An 8,244-nucleotide genomic window follows, 5' to 3' on the forward strand; every position below is an offset into this window, starting at 1 on the left:
ATTTTTCCATCCATATGACACGAGGAAGTGCCTGAAACTATCACTCATCCTATAATCAAAGCTGCTACGCCGTACAAGTCACAGTGTTGCGACACAATGGTGTCGGACAACACACTTTTGGCTGTAGTACCGTCACCGACGTTTCCCTAACCTTGCAAGTTTGCCAGATCAAAACCTTCCGTGAAATACTCTTATGTGGTAACACTGCAATCTAGAGCTTTCGGTTAACGGAATTCGGCATCCCTAACATTTTCTATAAGCAGGACTCTATGCCTTTCCTTATTAACATGGACATCATAGTAAATTCTATGATGTTTTTTATTAATTTATTTGAATGCATAAACACGTAAGTAAACATGATTAGCCGAATCCTTTGTTATGGTACCGGAGTAGTCGTATGTACGCCCCCTGCACGCACGCGCGAGTTTTGAAGGAATGGAGGCCTCCACACTCCTTGAAAGACCCTTCAGTGAAAATGAGAGAAAGGCTCTCCCCTCTCTCATTAAGGGGAGGCAAGGACCTTGCCTGGCACAGTCAACAGCGTAATACCACTGTAGTTGTTGCAGTCCTGGCGGTCCTCTTTCCCTTTTCCAGATAGGGACAACCAGCTCTCTCTTCCATTCAGGAGGAATGGTAACGGACTGCCATACGGCAGTCAAGACCGCATGCAACCCGTGGATCATGGCAATGGGCGAAAGGCATGAGAAATATATGTGGGATGGCAGCTTCAGGAAGCTCGCCCGTGAATATGCTCTAAACATTCCTGTCCTTTGTAAGCAAGAAATCTGAGTAACTTTCCTGTATAAAGCTTCCTACACAGCACAGGAGATGAATATTCATATACTACTTACCTCATGTACGAAATAAGGACGAGAGAAGGCGAGTTTTTGAGGAGGTGGACCAGGCATCAGCTGACGACATTGTTGGAATACGCGTTGGTGCCGCTTCTTCCAAATGAAGAGCGTATATCTTCAGATACAGAATATTTCGCGATTCTTCTACTTCCACTTATAAATAAAAAAAAAATTAATTCTTATTCTGATCACACAATTCTCTCTCATACGTTTTGATTTACAGAACATGCTTTACGCTGTAAATAAAAGTGATACCTGGCAGAAAAACATCACCTTATTTCTTCACTTCTACACTAAAGTCTTGTAAACGTGTTTATATCTAAATATTTCCTCATATACAGGTTAAGGAGACTGAAATTCACGTATTATACGCCAATGAGAATATACTAGCACTTCATTAAACTTAAATGACGATATAATCCATAATTATGTCCCAAGGTAGAGGTCCAAGAGAAGTCTCGAGGTACCTTTGATATGCTAAGTTTAACTTGAAGTTGATGAGACAGGAATACCACCGAGACTGTAAGCTCGGAAAGATGCGACATGTCATGTGATTTAGTTCTCTTTTCTTTTCTTTATTATTATTATTATTATTATTATTATTATTATTATTATTATTATTATTATTTATTTATTTATTTATTTATTTATTTTATTTACTTATTTTTTCACGTCATTTGTTAGTTTCCAGTTCTGTTCAATGTAAAATGTTACAAGATTAGCTAAAAAAAAAAAAAAAAATTGTAGCACCAAGTGTCACGGCCTTAACACTTTTACATCCTCAGTTTTATTCCAGATAAAATCTTCTCGTCATCTTTGCTTGTATGGGCGCTACGGTTGCTATGCGCTGACTGGTTGATGAAAATGTTGGGGTTTCACCTACGGACAAGCAAACGTCTGGGGAGCGTGTTAGGTTCCGTTTCCCTTCCCACGCAAGGATTTGGTTGTCGCGCTGTTACTAATAACGCCTATATGTACACATGCTCAAAAAAGTATCGTAACACATTCAGCACGATACTAACTGACACTGAGGACGGATCCATTGATAACAGGCTACATGCGTGTGTTTGGTGCGGCTACACCTGCATGAATCAAGTGAGCAGGACTTGTAAATGAAGCAATACGATTTGAGCTGCCACAGTAACGCTTCATCAAACAGCGGGAGCCTAGTCGAACGCGCTTATCAATCCTGCTGAGACTACCAGATTGTTCAGTGTGAAACTCGTCGAACCGCACTGTAACGATGATTTTTTTGAGTGTGTACAAAGCACTTCACTGAGCACTGCTAGGGAGGCACTGTGTGAATGTTGTGCCTCTCTTGCTTTGTGATGCATTAATTGATGTCACGTTGCTTCCATCGTGCAAGGAACATATTTGATATATCGCTGCAGTCGTGAACTCTTTATGTATTATAAAGGGTTTGTTAAATTCCTTTATCTTTGTGTGTAGTGCTCAAACGTTCAGCCATTCAGTAAAAGAGTTCACCGCGTGTTATGTTTACCAACGCCTGGTGAAGCATTATCGCCACTGCTGGTGCAGAAGGCGTGTAGTAAAGGTTTCAGGCGCATTGTCCTGTCGTTTTTCGCAAATAAAATCTTAACGCGTCGGATAAGGATGCTATTTTGGCAGTGGATGTTTGAGACCCTGACCTAATTGTCAAAAATGTGCTTTGGTGCCATATGTGGAAGATGAATGCAATATAGGTGTAAATTTGGGGTAAACTTAGCTGAAATTTACAGACACTGGTAAGGAGACTAGGTGTCGCCATGATAGATACCCCTTAGTGATTTCCTTCGAGTAAAACGGTTTTCCCCAAATGATATTGTCATATAAGGAAAATACATACCTATAGTAGGTGAAATATTGCTACGGTGTGTGTGTGTGTGTGTGTGTGTGTGTGTGTGTGTGTGTGTGTGTGTGTGTGTGTGTGTGTGTGTGTGTGCGCGCGCGCGCGCGCGCGTGAGTGAGTCAGTGAGTGAAGCAAAAAGACAGAACTGCTGGTTGGATGGGTCATTACTCTTAGGTCATAGTTAAACATCGCATCGACGTCACGAAAGATGAATGGGCGGGGTATCTATCATGACACCTAGTCTCGCTACTGTAAATTTTACCTAAGTTTAGCCTAAATTTTTCTTCCAATTGTGTTCATTATCCATATATGATACCAAATCATAGCTTTGCTAATTAGGTCTGGGTCTCAAACATTCACTGCCAAAATAACTCTTTGTTAAGAATTTATTTGCGAAAAAAACGATAGGCCACGACCCCTGAAACCTTTAGGAGGTTTGCAATGCAGAGGAGAATGATTAAAAATGATGCAAGGGAAATTAAATAATCCTTGCGAGAGGAGATTTAAACTTCTAAATTTACATAAATCGGAGATGAAGATTAAGAGGGGACCTGGAAGAGGTATTTGTCAGGCATATGGACTATAACAAAGGTGAGAGGAACAAAATACTTAAGATTAGTAGTCAGGATACGACTAGCAGGAACGAATTCAAGCTTGATTAAGTGAGATTTAAGACGAGGATAGGAAGAAATTGGTTCACAAATAAAGTGGAAGATGAATGGGTGAGACTCAGTTTTATCACGATGTCAGTGCGGAATTAGTTTGAGGTTTGTAAAAGTAGACCAGACAAATTTATGGACAGGAATAATAGATGGACGCAGATAAACATGATTAATACAGGAACGGCCACGTGTAGATCTGCTGGTTTAATGCATTTTTTTTTAAATTTCTTTCCTATATAAGGGGCTCTGACCAAGGGCAACAAGAAAGGTGAAAAAAGTCCCACTGAAGGTGCCACTCCCCCAAAGTCAATTAAGCTTTTTTGCCTCAGAGGTATCACAAATTTAGAAGTGACTCTTTACCGTGTCCGCGGGCTGTGTGTGCGTTCTTGTCAGCGGGCGTAACAAGCACCATCACAGGTCGGTGGCTTTGTCCTCGATAGCATAACAAGATGAACAGCGCGCCACGAATAATCTCGCATTCACGGACAATAGCTCGGTTTCCCTCCATCTCCCATGTCCCCCGCACGCTCGTCTCCATATCAGCCCACAATGCACCGCTGAAAACACCCCGTGACGCAAAGGCCCGTGTTCAGAGACGCTTTCATCTCCCACCACGACTATTTTCAAAGGCTACAGAGATGATTAGCCAGTTCTCACGCGTGTTTATCCTGTTAATAATGTAGGAATCTTGTTAATCTGTCACTAGAAACATAAAACACAGTAAAAAACAATGTAACTTCAACTAGAGCCCTTTTGAAAGTAGTGGAGATGCGACGCGAAAGTGTTTTAGAGTATGGCCTAATGCCAGGCCACGCTCCACCGCTGCCTGCTGCCTCCGTGCCCTCTGTTGTTGCAGGGAGTGTGCAGGGCAGAGGGAGCGCTTGGCATTTGTTCCGCTCTCTCTCTCTCTCTCTCTCTCTCTCTCTCTCTCTCTCTCTCTCTCTCTCTCTCTCTCTCTCTCTCTCTCTCTCTCTCTCTCTCACTGTGTGTGTGTGTGTGTGTGTGTGTGTGTGTGTGTTTCATACCACGGGAAGTAGAAAAAAAAAAAAAAAACATTTTCACAGCCTCCACCATGATCAGTTTACTTCCTTCGTCAAGTTATACCATCAACAAATCCTTAATTCCCAATACAGCTTACTAGCGAAACACAGCAACTCCCACCACGAGGCTTAGGTTGAAATATGAAACCTTACGTGGACGTCTTAGCAAACATCGTGAGAGGACAAGGAAGCGCTCAGTAAGCAGGTCGTATTAACCAGACAACGCTCGCTTCTAATACGTTTGCAACTCAAGTCTACCGGGAGAAAATCCGACACTTGCATTAGATTTTTTATTTATTTATTTATTTTTTTTTTTGTGACTGCAACCGTGAGAAGATAAGAGAGAGATAAGTAAGGATTCGTAAACAAAACTCTGTGACCGTGAGAAGGTAAGGTAGTGATAAGTAAGGATTCATAAACAAAGCTACGCAGTCTTCTAGTACTCTCTGTGGTCCTAACTCAAGTCTTCGAAGTGGGAATACGATACCCTTGCCTCCGATGTTTTGTGACCCAGCATCAGCGAAGTTGTACAAAAGTTTCCTTCGCGATGTAAAGTTTTTAATATCCCATTGAGAGAGAAACGTCAGTAAGACTGATACGTGAGAGAGAGAGAGAGAGAGAGAGAGAGAGAGAGAGAGAGAGAGAGAGAGAGAGAGAGAGAGAGAGAGAGAGAGAGAGAGAGAGAAATGTGTTTGGTCATGACAATTAAGATATACTAACAAACGTATGAAAACTGTAAAAAAAAGTAGAGAAGAAGAAGAAGAAGAAAAGAAAAGAAAAGAAAAGAAAAGAAGAAGAAGAAGGGTCACGTCCGGTCACCTCCCACCAAGTTTTTCTACCTCCAGTAATTAAACTTGTAACTTGACTTATACAAACTTTCTTGATCAGCCATGATTATTTTTTTTTCCTTTCAGTATCACAATCTCCGGTTTTTCACCCCCTCCCATTCTATCATAACCTCCACCCCCACCTCTCTCTCTCTCTCTCTCTCTCTCTCTCTCTCTCTCTCTCTCTCTCTCTCTCTCTCTCTCTCTCTCTCTCTGCTGCCTTGCCTTATCGTCGAGTGCATAAGCTCATCACCGGATCAAAGTATAGAAGGCGCCATGCTGTGCTGCTCTAGCTTATAACAAAACACTCGCAGACACCGACATCTTTACTACACTAGGATCGCACTTCGAAGCTTCCCCCACACTCACGCTGACTCTGCTAGACCGAAGCGAAGAGCACGGAGACGAGAACCATTTGACGGCTCTCTAGTATCAGGCGTCACTCTCGCGTATGGCAGCCACCAGTGCGCCACAAACCTGACCCGACTCCCAGTTTCAGCACGCGACCAAGACAGTGCAAGAGTGTAAAGGCGTTTCTTTGTCCCTGAATCTTGGTTCGTGTTCTGAAAGGCTTTCTGTTCTGATAAGGATTGTTTTCTAAGGCCTTAGAGATGACTTTTTTGCTTTACGTGGGTGTTTTAAAGTTTCAAAGTTAGTTTTTGTATTACAGTAGTTATTCTGCATATTTTTTAGATTTTATGGAAAAGACAAAAGTTTTAGTGAACAAAAATTAAAACAATCAGGACAATCCGAAAGGACAATCTGAAAGGAAAGTTGTAATAGACAAGGTACAAAACATTGTGAAGTTGAGAAGTAAAAGTAGAAGACTTAATAATACCGAAATACAAATAAAGTATCGTAAAAATCCTTGTCAGACATTATGTAGAATTACGAAAACGTCTTGAAAAAACGCCATTAGCTTCCATTAGAGTCTGATAGGATAAGTCAAGAAAAGACGCTGAAACGTTTGAGAATACGGCTCCTTAATCTTGGCTCCTCTGATCTGCTGCCATTCTCCTTACAAGAGTTGACAACTGATAGATATTCAGCAGATCAGAGAACTGATCATTATCTGAAACACTTTTGCACAACGCCTCCATTACGTTTAAAAGGCTCTAAAATATCAAAATTTCTACATCATTAACAGGAGAAAGATTCTTGAGAACCTCTGTGGCCTTTGGAAATATTCGTGGTGAGAGAACAAAGCGTTTCAAAATACAGACCTTATGACAGAAGGAAAACGCTGAGGACAGTGGTTGTAATTGTGTTATGTTAGTCGACAACTGACAAAGCCTTTCCTCGTTTGGTTACATGAGTTTGTGGTTTGGTAATTCGTGAGTCACTTTGTATTACGAATGGACAGCTGACGTCACTGAGGGAAGACAGAAGACACTGACACACACTGCTTAATGAGTTGTGGCGTCGTATCAGAAAGGTCACAGGTAACAGATGCCCCACGTATGTTGTATGCTGGAATTCTGTATCATGTACTCACTTTGTTACGTGACTATAAGACTTATATCCTGAAACACCTCCTCGCTGTATCTACACTATTTTCAAAAGGCTCTAGTTGAAGGTATACGGGCTTTTAAAGATGTTTCTATGGTTGTAATGACATATTAACAAGATTTTTATATTATTAACAGGACAAACGCTCTTGAGAATCCGGCTAATCATCTCTGTTGCCTTGAAAAATAGCCGTGGTGAGACAGCAAAGCGTTTCTGAATACAGGCTTAAGTGGTTCTGTTGTCTCTGCGGCACTTTGAGGTTAGGGGGGCGCCAGTCGTCTGTTTCCTGTTGCAATTAACATATTTACGTCACTATTTTGCCTTCCAACTGGTGGTTCTGTTGTCAGTATGCCATTTAGAGGTTAGGGGACCGCGTGCTGACTGTCTTCTTTTGCAGTAAAATTAATCTCTACTTCACTTTTTTCTCTTAGACTTCTTTCATCTCTCTCCCTTATCTCTCCTCTTGCGATTCACTTCGTCTTTGCCTCACTGTTTTTTAATCTTTCATCCTCCCTGTGTCTTATTTTAAGATTAGGTAATGTAGCTTATCACCCGCGGGTGGTGGGTGTGACACAAGACGCAGAAAAACAGCAAGACTGAGGCGGTGGTGCACTCTGGCGACTCCTAATGCAACCAACACATAGCTCATCGCAAACATGTCCCTTGCTGGTGGTTCTTTTTTTTGCGTCCATCTCTGCCAACACTGCCATAAAGGACAGCTGCGGCCACCATGGGAAGCCATTACCGGCCCCTGACACCCGCTAATGACCGAGCCAAGCGTGAAATTGAAACGCATTAAGTTCTGCATTATTTAGGCTGAAAAAATAGGCGATATCAAAGCGGCGGAGTCTGGTGGAAATATTATATGCTGCTTGTTTGTTAGGTCAGGTTAGGTTAGGTTAGTTAATGATTATTGCAATACCAACACGCTCCAATGATTGCTGGGAGATACGGTCGTCCTTGACTTCTCTCTTTATTACTTGAATGGTTGTCACGGCTCAGGATTGGTTTTCAGCCTCCCACCAACACTGCCGCGTGTCTCACCTAGTCCTCTGTCTGCCCTTTCTTCCTGGGATGGTAAAAAGACCTCAAATATCCCATCCTTAGAAATGCTCTCTTGTTATGACATTGCTGTGTTCTCGGGCATAATTTGACTTGCCTTAAAAAAAAAAACAATTTTGTAATGAAACAAAAATTTAAATCCACATAGAAGGAGTGCTATCACCTCAACAAGTAGCTGGCTGGCGAAGCAATTACTGCCATCCCTCTACACATTAGCCAGGATTCTAAGCATTTCAGTTCTTCATCTCGAAAGCGTGTAAGAGGCTGCGGTGAAAGTCATTGGAGTTCTAAAGAGTTATCTTATGATTCTAGTGATTCTATAGATTTCAGTATCATTAATTAAAAAAAATAAATAAAGTTTCTTGAGAACCCGACGAGCCATCTGTGACCCATAAAATAATGCTAATGAAAGCTAAAAACATTTCAAGATAGGGGGCACTG

This window comes from Scylla paramamosain, chromosome 18 (assembly GCF_035594125.1).
Source record: "Scylla paramamosain isolate STU-SP2022 chromosome 18, ASM3559412v1, whole genome shotgun sequence".
Taxonomy (NCBI): Eukaryota; Metazoa; Arthropoda; class Malacostraca; order Decapoda; family Portunidae; genus Scylla; species Scylla paramamosain.